The sequence below is a fragment of the Hemitrygon akajei genome, chromosome 7 (assembly GCF_048418815.1).
Source record: "Hemitrygon akajei chromosome 7, sHemAka1.3, whole genome shotgun sequence".
Classification (NCBI taxonomy): domain Eukaryota; kingdom Metazoa; phylum Chordata; class Chondrichthyes; order Myliobatiformes; family Dasyatidae; genus Hemitrygon; species Hemitrygon akajei.
Window position 1 is genome coordinate 177,991,644 of NC_133130.1, and position 24,531 is coordinate 178,016,174.

The 24,531-nt window shown below is 37.8% G+C and overlaps 1 protein-coding gene and 1 long non-coding RNA gene across 3 annotated transcripts in view; one reads left to right on the forward strand and one right to left on the reverse strand.

The window, feature by feature from the left end:
- Nucleotides 1–9,153, forward strand: part of LOC140731220 (uncharacterized) — a 102,470-nt gene extending 93,317 nt beyond the window's left edge. The window contains exon 7 of the long non-coding RNA XR_012099754.1: nt 3,441–9,153. This is a non-coding gene — a long non-coding RNA (uncharacterized lncRNA). The remainder of the gene's footprint in view (nt 1–3,440) is intronic.
- cfap77 (cilia and flagella associated protein 77) overlaps nt 1–24,531 on the reverse strand; it is a 148,609-nt gene that overhangs the window by 110,912 nt on the left and 13,166 nt on the right. The gene's annotated exons all lie outside the window — the stretch shown is intronic.

A 24,531-nucleotide genomic window follows, 5' to 3' on the forward strand; every position in this document is an offset into this window, starting at 1 on the left:
TAAACCCCATTCTGTGTAGAAAACTAATAGATCAACGATGCAAAGGAAAAGACAGTAGCAGCTGGGGTATTTATTGAAAGATAAAATAAAAACAGCAAGTGATAGACCACTTTATGACATATTTGAACCATTTCTAGTTAAACCAGATGGAGATGTATAAAACACTATTTTGTCTTCCACACGAGGATTCCTATGAGAGTTACCAGCTTTCAGAGTTCGTTAACTTTTATGTAATTATTATTTGAATTCATCCTGTGTAAAGACGTACTTTATAAATATTAAAATCCAATTTTGGTTATACATTAGCATCCCATTCCCATTTGAACAGATACAAAAATATGCACATATCACGAGGAGAGTTGGAGCTCACGTGTGTTATTGTCTAGATTTATCTAAATCTGCAAGGTATCTCACAAAATAGAAAAAGGATGATCTGTCAATATTGCATGACGTGAAGAGCACCTTACTCAGTGCATTATCCTTCTTATACCAAAATGTATTTGTATTTTTTTTTCTTTTGAGGCAATCCAAATTTGAGGAATGGCAGAAGTCTCATTTCTTTTCAACTTTTATATTTAAATGATGTGATTACCTTTATTGTATTATACTGTAAAATTTTCTTGCTGCTTGACATTTAGCTAACTTGAGAAATGGGTCATTTGCAATAACTACCAACATATCCAAGTATGTGCTGGGAAGTGCTGCCACACATGCTGGTGTCAACATCACACATCCGCAATGCTCAACAGAACATCACAAAGCACAACAGAACAGAACACTGCAACAACGAAAAAAACAATAAAAACAAGTCCCTTTCCTCCCTCCTACCCTCCCTTCCACCCACCCACCTAGGACAGGCCTCCAGCCTCTGGTCTCCAAGCTTCGGCCTCTGGGCTTTGACTTCGATATTATTTATTTGGTACTTGGCATCTGTTTTTCTTATTAATGTGCAGTACCTCAAACTTTTTACAGTTCCTTCTTAGAATGTAGTTACTGTGAACAAGAAAATATTTATTGTGTATCTTTAGTTGCCTAGAATAGATATGTGATAGTCCTTCTTAAACCACTGCATTTGTATGGTGAAGGAAATTTCAGCATAGACCTTCTCTTGGAGTTCAGGCTAACGCTACTGACTTTCCTGATGCTGGCCAGTGGTATTTCACAATCAACTCTCAAGTTCAAATTTGGCAACCCCCATGTTATGAAGACATTGCGTAATATGTAACTCTATTTCCCAATGAATCCTATGTTGTAAGTAGAGGTACATTCCTACGGGATGTTTTTCTCTCAGCAGTTTCCATAGAAAATAGAGTGGCCAGCAGTTGCTTTTGAAGACGCAAGTGAGTACAGATGCTATAATCTAGAGCAAAAATAAAATGAAAGCTGGAAAGTGATAGTGTTAGGTATATCAAATATAGGTAAGATAATTTAGTGGTATAACTCATAACAATTAGTTGTAGCATATCAAGTATGTGTTTAATCTTAACAACATGAAACTAGAGTGCTTAAAAAAACCTGCAAATGCATCTGTGCGTGTGCTAGCAAATGTGAGTTGAAAAAAAGACAAATTTTATTTCTTCCACATTTTATTTAACTTTTGCCCCCATATCCCCCACCAACATAAATTCCATCTCTTGTATTTTTTTGGGTAGTAATCTGTGAATTCCATAAGGGTGAATTCCTGTAACCTGAATGGTGATAGTGTAGGGTAACCTGTACCAAATAAGGTTCGCCTAGGCAGCATTACCCCTTTCATTTGAATAGGATTCCTGAAATTGATTTTAAAAATGTGTAAGAAAATGGTTTACTTATTTTTGACTAATGTAAACTTTTATATCTACCTATTTAAAATAACATAGAACAAAATAATATTTAAATATATTTGGACTTTTCAAATACCTTTATCAGAAATGTCTAAAAGCAATTAATAGGCAACTTGTCAAAAGGCTATTAAAACACTCCAGGCAAGAAGCCTCAGGTTCATCACGACTCACAACTCATTCTTCCTTGCAGAACAACTATGGAATCCAGATCTCCGGGTGATTTATTTCACACAATTGCAAAAGGCGAGCATGGAGTAGAAAGGTCTTTTTTGGTGTGCTAGATTAAGCATTATTTGGCCCAGCACTTTTTTTCCTCTGTGGTTTGCTGACTTTCGACTAATTCTATTCTTAAAATATAACTTGAATCCTTTGGCATAGGGCTTGTGGAAATTTAAGCAAACAATTTACATAAGGTTTCTTTTTTAGAAAACTCAAGAAAATCTGGTCTTTTACATCTGAATCTGTGTTACCTTTACTAGGTCATAATAACACTGATTCAATTTAGATTGGAAGTGAAATTGGAAGGTATGATACTACATGCATGTTATAGCATTTCTTGAATATAAGCAGTGAGTAACCACTCCTTCATGAAGCTTCTCAGTGTCACATAGATCTCCTCGTTATTTTCTTCTCTAATATTTAAAATATATATTAAATGGTTTGTATTAAGTCTTCATAAGCTATATTGGGTATCCATCTAATTTATCAAAGTGATTCCCTAATGCTAACTGTCAACAATTCACAACTCTTTCTTCCCAGCCTGTCATGATATCATGGATAGCTTTCACTTATCTCTCAGGATTTGTTCAATGTGAATCCTGAGCCTGTCTCGAACCAGGGTTCCCAGCCTTGGATCCACAAACCCCTTGCTTAATGGTATTGGTCCACAGCATAATAAAGGTTGGGAACCCTTGGTTGAGAACATTTATTATTAGTTCATGTTGCTATAACCTTTACAAATGACTATTTCAATAAATTATTCATGGCTGCATAAGCAACTGTACTTATCCTCAGCTTTATCCCGTCTCTGACTTCCTCCTGTTGCCATATAACTAGCCATGTTTTGTATAGGCAGTTAATAATTTTTACTACTGCTCTAAGCAACTGTTTGATTGGTAAACTGAAGTTTCCTGGAGATTTTGACTGAACACCTTCACTTTTCTATGAAGCCCTTAAAATATATTATTTTGCCTCATTTTGGATTGTCTTGTTAATATTCTTAGGATCACTATTAACTACATTTCAGAAATAATTGCACATTTAAAAAGTCTTGTCTGGAGTATAAATAAATTCTATTAGTATTTAATTTATCCTGTTAGGAACTAACACCAGCATTGTAATATAGTAGATGGAGTATGATTTTATGATAGTCATTTATGCCAATGCTTTATGCAAGATACTGCTGTGTGAAAATTAGCTGCTTTATTTGCTTAAGTTACACAGTAACTTGTGTTTAAAGTACTTTGGTGACTGTGACTGTTGGGTATCTTAAGGCTGCAAATGTTACAATATCAGATATGCTTATTTAAATCTAGTGCAGTACGGAAAATGTGCTGCATTGTTAGATGTACCAATTTTGGATAAAAAATTAAATCATGTCTCTGTCTGCTCCCATAGGTAGATGGATCCCAAAGTATTATTTGAAGCTGCAGAGGAGTTCACTCCTGTGCACTGGCTGGCCATTATTTGCCTCCTCGATCAATATCACTAAAACAGTCTATCCAATCATTATTACATTGCTGTTCATGGGAACAGACTGGGTGAAGCTTGACTGTCATGTTTCCTACATTGCATTAGTAACTGTACTTCAAAGTTGTTCTTTATAAATTATTGCATCTATAACATGCCACTAAAGCCTCAGTGTTACCATAGTAAGCTTTGTAATGCCCTGGAAGATAATATCCAAAACTTTTAAATTCAAGTCTTTTACTCACTCAATTTTGTATCAGTCCTTCTAACTCAGATTTTTTCCTTTCACTAGAACACCAGTTTATCTTACTGACAATCCACGAGTAAGAAGAGTTACCGTAGTTCTGTAACTTTTTTATTAAGATTAATACTTCTACTATAGAACTGAGTTGGTGTGGTATACTGCATCCGGTGCTCCCAGTGCGGCCTTCTATATATTGGTGAGACCCGACACAGACTGGGAGACCGTTTTGCTGAACACCTACGCTCTATCCGCAAGAGAAAGCAGGATCTCCCAGTGGCCACACATTTTAATCCCACGTCCCATTCCCATTCTGATATGTCTATCCATGGCCACCTCTACTGTCAAGATGAAGCCACACTCAGGTTGGAGGAACAACACCTTATATTTCATCTGGGTAGCCTCCAACCTGATGTCATGACCATTGATTTCTCTAACTTCCATTAATGCCCCTCCTCCCCTTCTTACCCCATCCTTTATTTATTATCCCCCCCCCCTTTTTTCTCTCTCTGCCCCTCTCACAATCACTCCTTGCCTGCTCACCATCTCCCTCTGGAGCTCCCCTCCCCCTCCCCATAATCCTCTCCCCCCCCTTCCCCTCCCCCTTCCCATAATTCCCCCTTCCCTGGGCCTCCCTTCCCATAATCCTCTCCCTTCTCCAGCTGTGTATCCCTTTTGCCAATTAACTTTCCAGCTCTTGGCTTCATCCCTCCCCCTACTGTCCTTTCCTATCATTTTGGATCTCCCCGTCCCACTCCTACTTTCAAATCTCTTACTATCTTTTCTTTCAGTTAGTCCTGAGGAACGGTCTCAGCCCGAAACGTTGACTGTGCTTCTTCCTATAGATGCTGCCTGGCCTGCTGCGTTTGTTCCACCAGCATTTTGTGTGTGTTGAATTATCCTACTTGCTTGCACATCATGGTTTAAATACTCCTTTAAAGTCCTTCAGCCAATAAATACATATGATGAGCATAATCAATGTAAGCTCTTTGGGTATTTACAAACTTATTTTATGCAATATTGAAGATGACACACTATTTAGCCATCCTCTGCCCTCTACAAAAACCCACCTGATATTGCTCACTTTTCAGACAAAAATATAACCACCTTGAGAGAACAAAATTGGCTTCAATTATATTTTTCAGATTATAAAAGGAAAAGAGAAACAAATTTAAGAAAAGCATGATCCAGGGAAAAAAATAAGTTATACATATTTTATTTGTACATTATTTAATACTTGCATTGCTTCTGAGATTGTGAAAAGTTTTACATAAAGGTCTTATTTTTAACTATCTGGGAAAATCATATAACCAGTTCAGCAGTTCAATACTGCTTCTCTCAAGGAGGCTAGAATGGCATACCCTATTAATGGTTTGGGAAGATTGACATAACTTCATACTGTATTCAAAGGAATCACTGAATTTTGACAATTTTTCACAATATCACAAGTTACCAATTTGTGTGCAAGTCAGATTGATTGTCAAATCGTAGGTTATTGGGATGAGGTGCTAAAACACTTCTTGTCACTCATTTCTGTGTACTGACATACATAAGCTAGAAGATCACTCTAATTCTCAGAGTCAGAGTCCTGAGCGGACAAGAAGTTTTCTGTTTCCAGCTGACTAATAGGGACAGCTTAAACTATAATAATATAAGTGTGGTCCACAATCAGAATGGATATCACATTGTCCAAAAACTTCAAAGGTCAATCACATTTATTTATCAACAGTAGCAAACATTGTGTTGAACTTAGTAATGAACAAAAATATAAAATTTGCACCATGAAAAAAGTGTACCTAAAGTTTTGAGAATGGAGTCAAGTTATTGTTGAAACATGGGAATAAGCAAGATCATTCAGCAAGTTGTAGGCAAGTAAAATATACAAGAATGTTAATGTGACTACTCTTTTAAAAGAACCTTTTTCTTTGTTTTATATTTCATTAACTCACAGAGTGGACATTGAATATTGCTTTAATTATTCATGATGTAAAACATCATTTAAACTTGATACTCCTTCTCTGGCAGGAAGATCAGCCTGCCAGCTTACAACTAATCACCAAATCATTACATGGAAAAACAAATGCAGCACACAGCTTTGAAGTTTAAGAACTAAAAAAGAAAAACACAAGAGAAATGCAGATCTGAAGTTGAAATTCCCTGGAGTGTGCCGTGCTCCTGTGCTTTTTGCCTTTGTTCTGTTAAAAAATATTAACCTCATTCGTTGATTAAGACTCCCATTTGATTATTGTTTTCATTTAAATGCTGTAATCTAATTTTCAGCGTCAGGGAGCAGGAAGCGAATAAATTATCTGACAAAAGAAAGATGTTTCTTGTGAAACCCATTTCCCTCTTCCAGTTCATTGGGGAAGTTGATGAAGTTTCAATGAAGTAGAATTAGAGGATAAAGGCTAGAGTATTGACCGTGTCCCTGCTGTATGAAAATTCAATGGGTGCAATATCTGCAGAAAATGGGGGGCACCTAAATGCCATAATCTTCAATCAAATCTAACATCGACACTGACAAAGTTTGGTAATGAGAGCTTCAATGAAGCATGCTGGCTCAAGAATTAATCCTCTTTATTCAGGCAGGCTTCAGCTTTGAAGCATATTATAGCTCAGTCCTGTCAATCTAAATGCTAAATACGGTAGGGATTGTACTTTTCATTGGTGCCTAATCTGATAACCATTTTATCAGTATGATCAGATGGACTGGGTGAAACTGATGCAGGGAAAGTTTTATAATTATCCTGCTTCACGCCAATTCAGTTGTAAACTTCAAAAGTGAATAGCTGTTTTTTTATTGAACATAAACTTTATAGCATATCTATTTATCTTGAGGAAAAAAAATCAAAGATCTAAACCTAATAGAAATCTGGATAAAATATTTTTCTTCAGGATGGTAAATTAGCTCCAACCAATAGCAATAAGACAAACAATCCGACAACAACAATCTATTCAAATGAAATATAGGACATAAAGTATGTGGTGCCTGGTACAGGAAAAACAACACAATCACATATAATGGTACAGTTCTTGATGAAGTCTGCAAGTCTCATATGTATGAGGACACCTCATTTGGACTAAGAGGTGAGTATGCCACAACAGGTACATCTTACAGGTGCTGTCATATATTGCAACATCTGGTCACTACAGGGTTTGATAGATTGCCAAGGCCTGCAAAGCCCCGTGTAGTTTCACCCTCATCCACTGTCTAATCCTATTTTCTTTGTAATTTTCTCTCTTCAGGGTGTCAGATAGCTTACTCATCCTTGATAACACCTTGTCCTCCCAAAACAGCTATTAAGATGTTTTCACACCAGCAATAAAGTTAGTATTATAATCAATCAATATTAAAGTCTGCATTCAGGATACGTTATTCCAAAGCAAATGAGACTTTCTGGAGGACGGAATGCCATCTTGGTCAGTTGAATTGTCTTCTACTGACACAAAATCATACTGAAGAGGCCAAATAAGCATATATCATTTGTATAATAGATATAGCAATTTATTATACATTGCTATATTTACTTTGTATATTAATTTTTTCTGCCCTTTACAGCATCTGCAATACATCTTTAGGACTTCTCTAATAATTTGAGTCTTAATGAAATACACATTATAAAATGATCATGTATATTCGGTGCTGACAGTTCTTTCATCATGTCTATAATGAAGTATATTTATGACATTGATATATAAGATGTCATACAGTACATATACATCAGATTCTCAGAAGGTAAGTAAATAGCTATATCGCACTTATACCTATTTGAAGTAATCTCTTGCTTTAGAACTTAAGTTAACTCCATGCCTCAAAATTGGCCCTTTTATTCCAAATTTTAAATGGATATCAATCATCATGAAGTTTTAGTAAGGGAATAGACTATAAATTTACAACCAAAGGGAAAATACAGCTGTGATGTCAATGGGCTATGAGAATATTAAACCAATTCTGTTCTACACTACTATCCCTTTTGGCATGCAAGTACTAAAGGAAGAATAGAAACCATCTAAAGCTTCCTTTAGATATTTCCTTCCTCAAAGTTGCTCTTGTGCCATGTAATTTGAAATTGAAGATTGTATTTAATTTTCATAGTTTGAAACAATTGAATATATTTGCACTCCATTAAAACAGTCCATATGTACAAAGCAGACATGGCTAATTTTTTATCTTTAAAATATAATTGAACATTATGCTATAAAGTTGTAAATTTGGAGGTCCATTGCGGTGATTTTTTTTCATATCCCTCATTTCTGATGTTGTGAACTGTTTTCCTTCAATTGTAGGCCTGGCAGGGAAACATATACATCAGATTCTCAGAATACTTTACAAACAAGAGAAAATCTGCAGATGCTGGAAATCCAAGCAACACACACAAAATGCTGGAGGAACTCAGGAGGCCAGGCAGTATCCATGGAAAAGTACAATCGATGTTTCGGGACAAAATGTCCATTGTCCTTTTTCCGTAGATGTTGCTTGACCTGTTGAATTCCTCCAGCATTTTGTGTGTGTTGCTACAGTATATTTTGTCTTTTTGCTTAGGTGCAATTTAATAAAGTAACAGGAATCATGAAAAAGTTGGGTGTAAATAGAAAGTTGCTTTGGAATAAAAAAAATTCTTAATTATGTTCATCAGTATATAATTACACAGCAACTTTATTTCCAAGATGTGAAACGCCATAAGGATGTGAAAGGCTGATTATGGACTTCAGGAAGGGGAAGTTGAGGGAACACACAGCAGTCCTCGTTGAGGGATCAGAAGTGGAAAGGGTGAGCAGTTTCAAGTTTGTGGGTGTCAACATCACTGAGGATTTATTTTGAGCCCAGCATATTGATGCAATTACAAAGCAGGCACAACAGTGGTTATATTTTATCAGGAGTTTGAAGAGAATTGATATGAACCAAGTCACACACAAATTTCTATAGATGTACCACAGAGAGCATTCTAATTGGTTGCAACACTGTCTGGTATGAGGTGCCACTGCACAGGATTGCAAAAAGGTGCAGAAAGTTGTAACTCAGCCATCTCCATCATGGGCACTAGCCTCCCCAGCATCCAGGGCACTGCAAAAAGGCAGCATCCATCATTTTGGGCCCCCATCACCCAGGACACGCTCCCTTCTCACTGCTACTATCAAAGAAGAGGTACAGGAGCCTGAAGACATACACTCAACGTTTCAAGAACAGCTTCTTCCCATCCGCCATCAGATTTCTGAATGGACAATGAACCCATGAATACTAGCTCAGTATTTTTGTCCTCTCTTTTTGCACTTCTTAATTAACTTATTATTTATATATACCTTTATTGTAATTTATAGGTTTTATTATTATGTATTGCAATATACACAGAACAACAAATTTCACATGTGGCAGTGATAATAAACCTGATTCTGAAGTTCTCAGAGGCTCATATGATCCTGAATTACATTTGCAATATACTCCTTTGAATTCATTACTCTTCTCTCATTAGCAAGCTTTATATCCATTTTCAAACCAGGATATCTCAAAGGAACACTATCCATTCCAGATCATGGGAAGAGCTCCCCCTACTGAGTATCATTATGTCTTGAAGCACAGTTAATGTTGAGTTCAAAATGTCTAACAGGAGGATCATGAATTGATTTGCAGGTCAAGTTTTCTCAGCAGTTTTTAAAACTATAAAATTCAGAATCTAAACTGACAGACTAATTCTTCTTTCTCTGGTAAGTTTAAGAATGCCCTAAATAAACGGCACGTAGAATATATTTATTAACACAGTATATGATCCTAACAGACTCACAGGTGAAGTGTTGCCTCACCTGGAAGGACTGTTTGGGGCCCTAAACGGTAGTGAGGGAGGAGATGTAGAAGCAGATGTAGCACTTGTTCCGCTTGCAAGGATAAATGCCAGGTGGGGAGGGATGAATTGGCAAGGGAGTTGTGTAGGGAGCAATCCCTGCAGAAAGCACCACCAAGCACATCTTTCCCTTGCACCCCACTTTCTGTTTCCTGCAGGGATAGCTCCCTACATGATTCACTTGTCCATTCATCCCTCCTCACTGATATATAAGCTATTATTGAATAGCGGAGCAGACTCAATAGGCCAAATGGCATAATTCCTATGTCTTATAGTCTTATGACCTTACTGATTGTAATGGATCATCATAACTGATCAATTACTAGTAATCAATTTCAATGATCCAACTGGTCATCAAACTGATTATCATAATCCATAACAAATTAAGGATTAAGACCATATTTTAATTTTATTTTATTTCAGCAATACAGCCCGGAGTAGGTTTTTCTGACTCTTCGAGCCACATCACCCCAGCAACCCCACAGTCCTAATTAACTCTAACCTAATCATGGGACAATTTACAATGACCAATCAACCTACCCGGTACGTCTTTGGACTGTGTGAGGAAACCGGAGTACCGGTGGAAAACCCACACATTCCACAGAGAGACTCCTTTCAGAATGGCACGGCATTGAACTCCGAACTCTGGAACACCCCGAGCTGTTACAGCATTGCACTAACCACTACGCTACCATGGTGCCTTTAGTATATAACAAAAGTATTTACAGTATTTAACTAAAGGTTTGTAAAAAAGTCAGCTACTCATGAAAAAAAGTTTACCCTGAATTTTATTGTTCACCATACAGTCTAAGACAGTGTTTAAAGAAGAGGGACAAATGTATGTTTTCCAATGCAAAATTCTTTAAAATTATGTGGATTAAAGTATTGTAGCCACAATATATACAGAACTACTGACCAAGGATGTTTGGCAATGCATTTACTGTGCACTTTCCTATTATACGATGGCATTTAGATTTCTGCTGATGATCACTGGTCCTTATTGTGTTATAAACAGAGAAAGCCTGCAGTGATCAGATTATCCAGGGATTCAATGAAGATTTGTAAATTGCTTTCATAAATGGATTGCTCTGTAATGTTATTTATATTTCCCACTTAGCAATTTGCTATTTAGGGTATCATTCATTGTGCAGTATTAGATGATAATTTTATTCTACAGATAAAATGGAGTATGAAGTGATAATAATGTTAGAAAGTGGGTACATTACACAAACGATTCACCTGTCTGCCTGCAAGGTGCTTATATTCTAAACAGGCAGCATAATTATTGTACATATTCTCTTTGGTGTACAACAGTGACTTGTGATTCAACAGTCTGTTGCTGATTAGAGGTTATGCCACTTACAGCAAAACCCTTGAGGAACTTTGAAAGTAGTGTAATTATGTGCCTTGCTGATGTTTCTTTACAAGGTTAGAAGCATAAATAGAGATGAGCACAATTTCAAGATTTTAGATCTTGAATTCTTGTGCACTGTTCTTTAGTATAGCCGTAGAGATCTACTGGAACTCACAAACTTTGTTTTAAGAAAAGCAAGTACTATGTAAGAAAAAATTGTGCCTAATTTTGATAGTAGTGAATCTGCTTTTGGTTAAAGAGTGGTCAGAGCTCAAGGACAAAAGACTTTATATAAATTGGTTGAAGTGCATTGATAATTGACGTCTATACAAGCTATTCAGAAAGGTGATTTATTTGCTTTATATAAATATATATGTGTACGTGTATGTCTGTGTGTACTATTTTATTTAACTGAATAGTTATGTACACTATAATATTAAGGGCAGCCTAAGACTCCTTTGCTTGATGCCCAGCTGAATGTAATCCAATTGCTTGTGAAACTCAGGTATAAGGTGTAAGATAATAGCTATTATCGGTCTGCAACAAGTCTGCAATAATTGTTTGAAATTGCAATTGCAGTATTTAAAAGGTCTTTAGAAAGGTACTTGGATAGTAAAAGTATGGAGGCGATTGGGCCTAATGCAGTTAAGTGTGATTAGCATAGATAGGATGAGCTGAGTCATTTCCGTGATACATGATTCTATAATTTTATGAAGACATACATATATAAGATTAGCTTCTATTTTCTTTTACTCCATTGTAAATTCTCCTATATGTTTACTAGGGGCTACATTTGTCCTCTCTAGCCTTTTCACTTTTGTATATGTACAAAAGCTCGTATAGTCGGTTTTTATGCTTTTCACTAAATCTTGTTTTTAAATGAATTTCTTGGGCATCTTTCACAGGATTCTAAAACATTTCAGTTCTCAGGCTTACTGCTTTTTGGCAAGCTTATAACTCTATTCCTTGGATTTAGTACTCCCTCAGCCCATGGTTGGGCCACTTTTTCAGTTGTATCGTTGTGCCTTAACTGAATGCGTATTTGTTACAAATTATGAATAATTTCTGTAAAACTTGAATATTTACTCCTGTTTATTTAGTTACCTTCTTGAAATTGCTGAGCAATTGAATAGAAACTGTTATCTACCGCTTTACAGTTGTAACAATAACATTAGGAAAGTTTTGGGCACTATTTGTGTTGAACCTAATAGTAGTTGACAACTGTTTCTGAGCATGAAAGATGGTCTTATCCTAATTAATTCTTCAAAGTAATAAGGATATATAATCAGAGCATTTACCTTGGTATCAATAAGGTAACTAAATAAAGAGCTATTTGTAGACTTTTGTGCATTCAACGAAATGGTAATCGGTGGGAGCATATGCCCTCACAAGCGGATCCACAAGGCAACGTGGATTTCACCAGATCATCGAACAGAAAACCAGATCGACCATATCTGTATCAGTAAGGAGTTCAGAAGATCCATGAAGGATGTCAGAGTCCTTTGAGGTGCAGACGTGGCATCAGATCATCATCTTGTTATTGGTAAGCTTCAGCTTCAGCTCAAATTTAAAAGGAATTATGCCGCGACAAGCAAAACGAAAAGCTATGCAACACCATTTCTGAAGGACCGGGGAAAAGACAACAATTCAACTTAGTATTGCAGAACAGATTTCAAGCCTTGGAGAACTTAAATGAAGAACCAAGTGTGGAGGGGATCTGGGAACAAGCCAAAGATGTCTGGACCTGCACATGTGAAGAAGTCTGCCAACACAAACCATGGATTTCTGCTGAAACACTTAGGAAAATAGAGCTAAGAAAAGCAAAAAAGGATGCACTGAACAAAAGCAAAACAAGAGCATCAAAGACTATTACACAGATAAACTATACTGAAGCAAATAAGAAAGTGAAAGCAAGCATCAGAATGGACAAAAGAAACTATATTGAAGACCCAGCAAAAGAAGCAGAGCAGGAAGCATCAAAAGGGAACATGAAAGGACTATTTGACACAACCAAGAAACTCTCTGGCAAATTTCAACCAGAGGAAAGACCAATTAAGGATAAAGAAGGACAAGTTCTGACAGGAGTTGAGGACCAGACCCAAAGATGGGCTGAACACTTTGAACAGCTTCTAAACAGACCATCACCACCAGAACCACCTGTCATCCCACAAGCAGAGAACAACCTAGAGACAGACTGTGGCACTCCTACCAAAGAGGAGATCAGAATGGCAATCAAGCTCCTAAAGGATGGTAAAGCTGCAGGACCTGATGGTATACCTCCAGAGGCACTCGAGAGCAGTATAGACATATCTATTGAAATGATGCACAACATCATAAAAAATGTCTGGGAAGCAGAAGAAGTACCCAAGAACTGGAGAATAGGACATCTAGTTAAAATCCCTAAGAAAGGAGATCACCAGGAATGCAAAAACTACAGAGGGATAATGTTGCTTTCAGTGCCAGGGCAAGTTCTGAGTAGAATCATTTTAGAGAGATTGAAAAATGCAGTGGATGAGAAGCTTAGAGATGAACAAGCAGGATTTCAACAGAGCAGGTCTTGCACTGATCAGATTGCAACTCTTAGGATCATCATTTAACAGTTGTTGGAATGGAACACATCACTGTACGTTAATTTTGTAGATTATGAAGAAACATTTGACAGCCTGGACAGAGAGACCTTGTGGAAACTAATAAGGCACTTTGGGATTCCAGAAAAGTTAACTAACTTGGTAAAGAAGATCTATGAAGATATGGAATGCAGAGTAATCCATGTAGGTCAGTTATCAGATACTTCCAAGGTGAACACTGGGGTTCGACAGGGATACTTACTGTCCCCTTTTCTCTTCCTGCTAGTGGTGGACTGGATTATGAAGCAAACAACAGATGGCAAGAAGAATGGAATACAGTGGACATTGTTCAGACAGCTGGATGATCTTGACTTTGCTGATGATTTGGCACTTCTCACACAGCCATGCTCAAATGCAAGAGAAAACAGATCTCCTAGACTCCACATCGCAGAAATTAGGGCTACACATCAATGTAGGGAAAACAAAATTACTAAAAGTAAATGCAGGAAACAACACAGTTACCCTGAGAAATGCCCCTCTAGAAGAAGTTGAGTCATTTGTCTATCTGGGAAGCATTGTCAACAAGAAAGGAGGTACTGATGAGGATGTAAAGACCAGGATCCAAAAAGCCAGAGGAGCCTTTATTATACTACGTCCAGTTTGGACGGCAAAAGAACTAACGTTAAGCACCAAAATGTGAATCTTTGACTCAAATGTCAAATCTGTCCTCCTATATGGCTCTGAAACTTGGATACTGACATCATAAGTAATCAGAAAAATCCAGACCTTCATCAACAAATGCCTACGTCAGATTTTGGGGCTAACATGGACAGACTATGTGAACAATACAGAATTATGGCAAAGGACCAACCAGACACCAATTAAGACAGAGATCAAGAGAATGGTGGTGCTATATAGGACACACGTTGAGGAAGCCCCCAAACAATATCACCGGACAAGCTCTCACATGGAATCCTCAGGGCAAGCGAAATCGAGGTAGGCCCAAGTCCACATGGAGGAGAGAAGTATTAACTAACGCCAGGAGAGTGGGAATGACATGGTCACAGCTGGAGAGATATGCACAAGACTGGTTGATCTGGAAAGATGTTGTTGATGGCCTATGCCCACTTGTGAGTTGAAAGGCAGGAGAAGAAGAAAACAGGTCTACAGCAGATACAATTTCATTGGTTCTTCACTCAACCCTGAAACATCTGGTCAGCAAAGATGCATACATCAGGATGCTCTTTATTGGCATTCATTACTGTCATCACCTCAACACCTATCATAAGCTTCAAGACCTTGGCCTCAATAACTCCTTGTGCAATCGGATCCTTGATTTCCTCACTTGCAGACCCCAGTCAGTTTGGATTGGCGACAACATCTCCTCCACAATCTCCATCAGCACAGGTGCACCACAGGGCTGTGTGCTTAGCTCCCTACTCTACTCACTTTACACCTATAGATGTGTGGCTAAGCACAGCTCCAGCACCATATTCAAGTTTGCTGATGACACCACTATTGTAGGTCATATCAAAAGTGGTGATGAATCAGCATACAGGAGGGAGATTGAAAATTTGGCTAAGTGGTGTCATAACAACAACCTCTCTGTCGATGACAGCAAGACCAAGGAACTTACTGTGGACTTCAGGAGAGGGGAAACCAGATGTCCATGAGCCAGTCCTCATCGGAGGAACAGAGGTGGAGAGGGTTAGCAACTTTAAATTCCTGGTTGTTACTATTTCAGAGCACCTGTCCTGGAACCAGTATGTAAATGCAATTGTGAAGAAAGCACAGCAGTGCCTCTACTTTCTCAGGAGTTTGTGGAGATTCGGCATGACATCAAAAACTTTTACAAACCTCTATAGCTCTGTAGTGGAAAGTGCCTTGATTGGCTGCATCACAGCCTGGTTTGGAAACAATAATGCCTTTGAATGGAAAATCCTACAAAAGGTAGTGGATTCGGCCCAATACATTACAGGTAAAGGCCTCCCAAACCATTGAGCACATCTACATGAAACACTATTGTAGGAAAGCAGCATATAACATCAGAGATCCTCATCGCCCAAGCCATGGTCTGTTTCTCACTGCTGCCATCAAGTAAAAGGTACAAGAGTCTCAGAACACCAAGTTCAAGAGCAGTTACTACCCTTCAATCATCAGCCAATTCAACAAAAGGAGATAACTACACACATTTGCCCAACCATTAAGATGTTGCCACAATCAATAATCTCACTTTAAGGACTCTTTATCTTGTTATGTCATGTTCTCATTATTTATTACTATTTATTTATATTTGCATTTGCACAGTTTGTTATCTTCAGCACTCTGGTTGATATTTCATTGACCCTGCTTTAGTTCCTATTCCATAGACTTGCTGAGTATGCCCACAGGAAAATGAATTTCAGGGTTGTATGTGGTGACATATATGACAGACAGACATACTTTATTGATCCCGAGGGAAATTGGGTTTCGTTACAGCCGCACCAACCAAGAATAGTGAAGAAATATAGCAATATAAAACCATAAATAATTAAACAATAATAAGTTAATCATGCCAAGTGGAAATAAGTCCAGGACCAGCCTATTGGCTTAGGGTGTCTGACACTCTGAGGGAGGAGTTGTAAAGTTTGATGGCCACAGGTAGGAATGACTTCCTATGATGCTCAGTGTTACATCTCGGTGGAATGAGTCTCTGGCTGAATGTACTCCTGTGCCTAACCAGTACATTATGGAGTGGATGGGAGTCATTGTCCAAGATGGCATGCAACTTGGACAGCATCCTCTTTTCAGACACCACCGTCAGAGAGTCCAGTTCCACCCCCACAACATCATTGGCCTTACGAATGAGTTTGTTGATTCTGTTGGTGTCTGCTACCCTCAGCCTGCTGCCCCAGCACACAACAGCAAACATGATAGCACTCGTCACCACAGCCTCGTAGAACATCCTCAGCATTGTCCAGCAGATGTTAAAGGACCTCAGTCTCCTCAGGAAATAGAGACGGGAAATACTCCTCAGGAAATATGTACTGTTATAATAAAATTTTACTTTGAACTTTTGTACAGTTTATTCAATATTCTCCTTTCCTGCACTAAGTTGAATTCATCCATTCTGTCCTTCTGACTTACCTAACTTACCCAGCCTTGCTTTTCCAACTATTCCTTTTTAGAGTGTTTTAATAATCGATAAATTCATTTCTATTTGTCTTCCAGCCATACAAAACATTGTCCCAAGCCATCCAACCATTGTGAGCTGCTAACCATTCCTTCAACTCACCCCACACAACAATTTTGTTTCAGAAAAAGATCTCCTTTTTGACTGTAGTTCTGTGCATAAATGGTTGTCCTTGGCCCATGGTTTTATGATGTGCCTTTTATATATTTTCCTTGAATCCCTCAGCCTCCATATATCTTTTGTATAAACAAATCCCACGAATCTCACTATTACGACTAAGTGTTTAGAACATAACATAGATCATAGAAGAAAACAGCACAGGAACAGGCCATTCAGCCCACAGTACTGTGCTGACTCATTTTACTTCTTTAGCCTATAATAGGTATCCAAATTTGCTACCATACATCCCAAAGCCTTATAAATTTAAATGTCTTTATATTAACCCATCAGAATTCTCTTCTCTAAAGATTCTGTAAAAGTAACTTCTTTTATTTTGTTTTGAGTCCACTCCGGCTGCTATCTTTTTAATTTTAATGCATTTCTTTATAAAATCTAATCATGGTAAACAGTCTGAGACACTTGACAATATGATTTGCTCCTTAATCTGGAAGACCAGAAGAGTATGCACTCTTGTACTATTTCCAGTAAGTATATCAGATTTATTATTACTAAGCACACTATATCCTTGATTATTTTATGCATAAAATCATTTCTCTAGCGAGTGAACGTGCATATGGCAGCTACCCCATTATTTATTTATTTGTTTGTTTATTCATGATATGACATTTGAAAAAGAGCTGAGTTATAACTGCCTGCAGAGTTTGCCAATCAATTCATCCTCTTTTTAAATTATTTAATGTATACTGTTGGTACTTATGCTACAAGTACATTGTGATGGTTGATTGTGTGATGAATAGATTGAACCTTACCCCACACACATTAAAACGATTCTTTTTACAGTCCTGCGATAGGGCAAGAAGAGAAATAATATATTTTAAAATTTTAAATGGTTCACTAAAATGAAGTAACATCCCTGGAACAAGCCTACTGAGGTCACAATTTTATCATGTGTAAAAGAATTTCTTCAGCCATTTTGTGGATGGTCCATGTTCTAGCCTAACCATGTGACAGCTGTAATGTTTGCCAATCCTAGGCCCTACACAGACCCTTGTTAGAGTGCCATTCAGCAAGTTCAGCCTACTGGATACAAACCAGGTAAACACAAGACCCAAGTAGCAAGTCAACATACACAAAATGTTGGAGGAACTCAGTAGGCTAGGCAGCTCCTATGGGAAGAGTAAACTGTTGACGTTTCAGGCCAAGATCCTTCTTCTGGACTGAAAAAGGGGAGAAGTTAGAGTAAGAAAGAGGGGAAGAAGTACAAGGAGGCAGGTGATAGGTGACACCAGGAGAGGGAGAAGGGGTGAAGTAAAGAAATATTAAATTTCAGACCACCTTTCCTTTACATTTTAATACTTACTTGGGTAAAAGAAACAGTGATAATCACAGTTATCATAACTTACTGAAACCCTTATTTAGTGAAAGACTTTGAATTCACAAAACTTAATAAAAATGTTTGTGTATTCTGAAAGTACTCAATAACCAACTACAGGCAAATTTGAATGGTAAATAAATTAATATAGACTTTCTGCAGTTCTAAGCGAATAACAACCAAAGCACTAACATTCATAAAGTTCTTTTAATACGGTAAAATTTCCCAAATTCTTTCCTAAATGTAATATTCAACAAACTTTAATACAGAGCCACAAAGTAATGTAGGTACAGCAGAATGAAAGATTTGTTGAAGAGGCAGGTCTTGAGGGGCATCTTAAAGAAGGAAAGAAAAGCAGAAAGGAAATTTCTGAGCTTAGGCTTGGCAGCTGAAATTACAGTTGCCAGTGGTAGAGTAATTTAAATCTAAAATGTTTAAACTACAGAAAAGGAAATGTAGAGATGTCTTAGAGGATTGTAGAGCTAAAAATATTACGAAGATGGGAAGAGGTTATATCATTGTGAGATTTAAAAACAGAAATGAGAATTTTAAAATCAAGCAGAATTATTTTGCGTCTGTTAACCAATCTGTGGTGATCTGGCAAAAGAAACCTCATGCTTGAATGGACTACATATACCTGATCTATGAAATAACCTTGTTGAGAGAAACTTGCCTTCGTAACATTGTTTATTTTGCAATCTAGACTACTATAATTTAATCATTTTCTTTAATTAGAGTGATATTTACTAAGGCTTACCAACCAATTAAAACCAGGAATACTTAAAATCAAGACAGGTCTATTTTAACGTTTATTGAATACATTATGGTACCATTATTAGTCTTTCCGATGAAATTGCTAGATTTCACTTTGTAAGTAATTGCAGTAAGCGAATCAAATTTAATTTCATTCAGCAGTGACACATTGTGTAAGCTTTCTGTTAATGCTGTAAGTTTAATGATTTCAAGTGCCTTCTGAAAATCCACAGCACATCTGAATTCTAAGCACCCATATAATGGGGAAAATCCAGGGTTTAAACAATCGGCATAATACCACATTATTCTGCACATAACCCACAAATCCTTCAATAGTTTTGTTGGATCAATATGAGTAAATTATTTAGATTTAGATACAAGATACTCCCTACAATTATGTAAAACATGGAACAGTACAGTACAGGAACAAGCCTTCAGCCCACAATGTTCTGTCAAATTAATTAAAATAGTAATCAAATGCCCAATTAAATGAATATCTTCTGCTTACACAATATCCATATCCTTCCATTTTCTGCACATTCATGTGTCTATCTAAGAGCCCCTTGAGCTCCTCTACCATATTTGCCTCCACCACCACCCCATGCAATGCATTCCAGGCACCCACCATTTTCTGTGTAAAAAATCTTGCCCAGTTCATCATCTTTAAATTTACCCCCTCACCGTAACTGTATGCCTTCTGGTATTAGGCATTTCAAACCAGGGAAAAAGATTCTGGCTGTCCATTCTATCTATCCCTCTCATTATCTTATAAATCTATACCAGATCTCCTTTTGGCCTCCACTGCTGCACAGAAAAACAACTCAAGTTTGTCTAGCCGCTCTAATCCAAACAGCATGCTGATAAACCTCTTCTGCGCCCTCTCCAAGGCCCCTCTGCTCATTAACACTGTTAAGAGTCCTACCATTAACATTATACTGTTCCCTTACATTTGATCTCCAAAGTGCAACATTTCACATTATGCCAGATTAAACTCCATCTGCCATTTCTTTGCCCATATCTGCAACTGATCTATATCCTATTACATCCTTTCCAGTCTTCCATGCTATCCACAACACCACAAACCTTCATATCGCCAGCCCATATAGACTTGAAGGGCAGGGTGTTGAGTGTTGGGCAAGGTTGGATTGCTCTAAGTGCTAAACTGATTTGGAAAGGTTGAGAACAGCTTCTTTAGCAGCAATACCTAGGCCTGGAGTGATTTGCTGGGGCGGAGCCTGGGTCCTAGTGCGAGGTGAGATCTGCTTTTTGGACAATTTAAACGCTGGCCCAGATAGTCAGGGGGTTCCTCTCTGCAAAGCCAAGGCTGTGAGACTGTCCCTGGCTCCTGTGCTTAGTGTCTGAATACTTTGTGGCAATTTGACCTGCTAATATGATAAACTGAATACCGAGGCTTTGGGCCTACTCCGGGCTGCTCCAGGGATTTTGATCTGAGGATTCAAGCTGGTTCGGGATGCTGTTGTTGTTGCTTGCTTTTGTTGTTTATGTGATTTGTTTTTTTCTCTCTCTTTCTCTGTGCGCATTGGAGGTTGATCTTTATTTTTTTTAAAATTGGTTTCTTTTGGGTTCCTTGCATGGCGATTGTCTGTAAGCAAACAAATCTCAAGGTTGTATAATTTATATATTATTTCATAATGAATGTACTGTGAATACTTTGAAAACTGAGTAAAACAAATGACTACTTCCAAAAAGGTAATCACAAAATAGTACACTGAAAAGATACAACCTGTAAACAAAGCTATTTCAAAAATTAGGGACTATGAAGATGAGCTACATCTTATCCACAGCATTGCATGTCTGAAGTATAAGAATAAGGTTTATTTTCCATAGAACTTTGCTAGCCTCTGGTGACAAACTAAATCTTTTCAAACTCCTAATGAAATAGAGCTGCTGGAATGCCTTCTTTGTAATTGCATCAATAAGTTCAGCCCAGGATAGACCTTCACAGATGTTGACACCCAGGAACTTGAAGTTGCTCACACTTAGCTAGCCTCTGGTGACAAACTAAATCTTTTCAAACTCCTAATGAAATAGAGCTGCTGGAATGCCTTCTTTGTAATTGCATCAATAAGTTCAGCCCAGGATAGACCTTCACAGATGTTGACACCCAGGAACTTGAAGTTGCTCACACTTTCCACTGTCGATCCCTAGATGAGAACTGGAGTGCGTTTTCTTGACTTCCCCTACCTGAAGTCCACAATCAATTCTCACCGACATTGGGTGCAAGGCTGTTATGAAGAAAGCTTTTCCACCAAGAAAGAAATGATGAGGCAGCTGATAATGCTGAAGTGGAACTTGGGATATGACATAAAACTAATGAAAGGGAATTTTTGAACTGATATCAAGTAGTTCTCAACAGAACATCCAATCGATAATTAAAATATATAGAAAGTCTACTTATAATTAGACTGCATTTTAACACAATTAAACATTCCAAGGCACTTTTCATGTGCATTATCAGCAAAGAACTGATATTGCATCATATGAAATGATAAAGGGATAGGTGATACAGAGGGAGGAGTGCGAAAGGTACAAAGAACAGCTGGATACTGCACCGATGAAGGAATGATCAAACTGGGTGGGGGGGGGGGGTAAATATGGCTGTAACAGGGGGATAACAGAGATTTCATGAACTGTAGGAAAACAAAAGTAGCATTATTGAGACAAAAATTCTGGAATTATTTAAGTAGCAATTGTGTTTTACAAGGAACTCGAAATTTACTAAGAAATTGGATGATTTCTTATCCCAAAGTGGATGGCATCATCCACAATTTTTAAGTGATCATTGCAAAAGTAAAACCTTATGAATAAATTAAGACATTTCAAATTTGTTACAATGTAGTAAGGTGTTTATTATTGATCATTTGGATCTCTCTCTAAAGCACTGCAGTGTGTTGTGAGCGACAAGTATTCTGTTTGTGGACCTACTGCAGTGAAATTGAGTAGTGCTTGAGGCTCAATGCGTTATAGATACTAAATAGACTTTACATTCTAAAAGGTCTTTACTCTATGTTCTCTGTAATTGTGGAATTCAGAGAAAACAAATCAATTGCACACTATCAGCTGCAACTACTCCTGCCCAAAGATCACCTGAGCATGTGTAATTCTGTTGAATAGATGATCTGGAATGAAAATTAAAGGTTTTCTGAAAGCTAAATCACACAATGCGCTGTAAGAACTCAACAGATCAGTTGGCACATATGGAGAGGAATAAATAGTTAACATTTTGAGCCATGATGGTAAATCTACAATTTTTCTTTCCAAATATTTTTTTCACTGAAATTGAATTATGTAATATATAAGAATGCATACTGCACAATCCAACTTTAGCATTAGTCTCTTGTTTACACATCAAAAAATGGAAACTTGCAAACTTGGAGCACAATTAAAAATTAAAAAGTTCTTTTAATGCTCTCTACCTTATTTGACTACACTAGATAATGCAAAAGTGATTTGCTAATTTGCAAATAAAAATAAAAGCTAACTAGCATTTCACTGAAATCTTTCGTATCTCATTCACTTGAATACCAGATAATTAATTAATTATTGTTCAGATTGTTTATATTTATGTTGATGTTAGTTTTATTGTCAGAGGAATTAATTTTGTTACATTGTTTATGTATTTAAAATACCACGGAGAGCTTATGTTGGATGCATCTAAAATCAAGTTACCTCATGATATGAGTGAGAACAAATGGGAAAATGATATGTTGATAGATTTGGGCAGAGTAGGGTTATAAGCAGCCCAGGGAGGTAGTTGAGGCTTCCTCACTAAATATATTTAAGAAACAGTTAGATAGCTTTTTACATAGTAAGGGAATTAAGGGTGATGGGGAAAAGGCAGGTAGATGGAGCTGAGTTTACGGACATCAGCCATGATCTTATTGAATGGCGGGATGGCCTACCCATGCTCTTATTTCTTACTTTCTTATGTACTGAATGTTCTTGAATATTCTATGAAATTCTAAGAAAACAGTTATTTGTGGCACAATGAATGGTGACATGAGCATATTTCTGTGCCCACTTCCTACCTCACCTGATAGTGTTTTCCCAAGAAAAAACATTTTTAAAAAAAATACACACACACATATATTTGTAATACATAGACAATAGGTGCAGAAGTAGACCATTTGGCCCTTTGAGCCTGCACCGCCATTTTGAGATCATGGCTGATCATCTACTATCAATACTCGGTTCCTGCCTTGTCCCCATATCCCTTGATTCCCCTATCCATAAGATACCTATCTAGCTCCTTCTTGAAAGCATCCAGAGAATTGGCTTTCTCTGCCTTCTGAGGCAGTGCATTCCAGACCCCCACAACTCTCTGGGAGAAGAAGTTTTTCCTTAACTCTGTCCTAAATGACCTACCCCTTATTCTCAAACCATGCCCTCTGGTACTGGACTCTCCCAGCATCTGGAACATATTTCCTGCCTCTATATTGTCCAATCCCTTAATAATCTTATATGTTGCAATCAGATCCCCTCTCAATCTTCTTAATTCCAGCATGTACAAGCCCAGTCTCTCTAACCGCTCTGCGTAAGACAGTCCTGACATCCCAAGAATTAACCTTATGAATCTACACTGCACTTCCTCTACAGCCAGGATGTCCTTCCTTAACCCTGGAGACCAAAACTGTACACAATACTCCAGGTGTGGCCTCACCAGGGCCCTGTACAAATGCAAAAGGATTTCCTTGCTCTTGTACTCAATTCCCTTTGTAATAAAGGCCAACATTCCATTAGCCTTCTTCACTGCCTGCTGCACTTGCTCATTCACCTTCAGTGACTGATGAACAAGGACTCTTAGATCTCTTTGTATTTCTCCCTTACCTAACTTTACACCGTTCAGATAATTTGCCTTCCTGTTCTTACTCCCAAAGTGGATAACCTCACACTTATTCACATTAAACGTCATCTGCCAAGTATCTGCCCACTCACCCAGCCTATCCAAGTCACCCTGAATTCTCCTAACATCCTCATCACATGTCACACTGCCACCCAGCTTAGTATCATCAGCAAACTTGCTGATGTTATTTTCAATGCCTTCATCTAAATCGTTGACGTAAATCGTAAACAGCTGTGGTCCCAATACCGAGCCCTGTGGCACCCCACTAGTCACCACCTGCCATTCCGAGAAACACCCGTTCACCGCTACCCTTTGCTTCCTATCTGCCAACCAGTTTTCTATCCATGTCAATGTCTTCCCCCCGATGCCCTGAGCTTTGATTTTACCCACCAATCTCCTATGTGGGACCTTATCAAATGCCTTCTGAAAATCGAGGTACACTACATCCACTGGATCTCCCTTGTCTAACTTCCTGGTTACATCCTCGAAAAACTCCAATAGATTAGTCAAGCATGATCTACCCTTGGTAAATCCATGCTGGCTCAGCCCAATCCTATCACTGCTATCTAGATATGCCACTATTTCATCTTTAATAATGGACTCTAGCATCTTCCCCATTACTGATGTTAGGCTGACAGGTCAATAGTTCTCTGTTTTCTCCCTCCCTCCTTTCTTAAAAAGTGGGATAACATTAGCCATTCTCCAATCCTCAGGAACTGATCCTGAATCTAAGGAACAT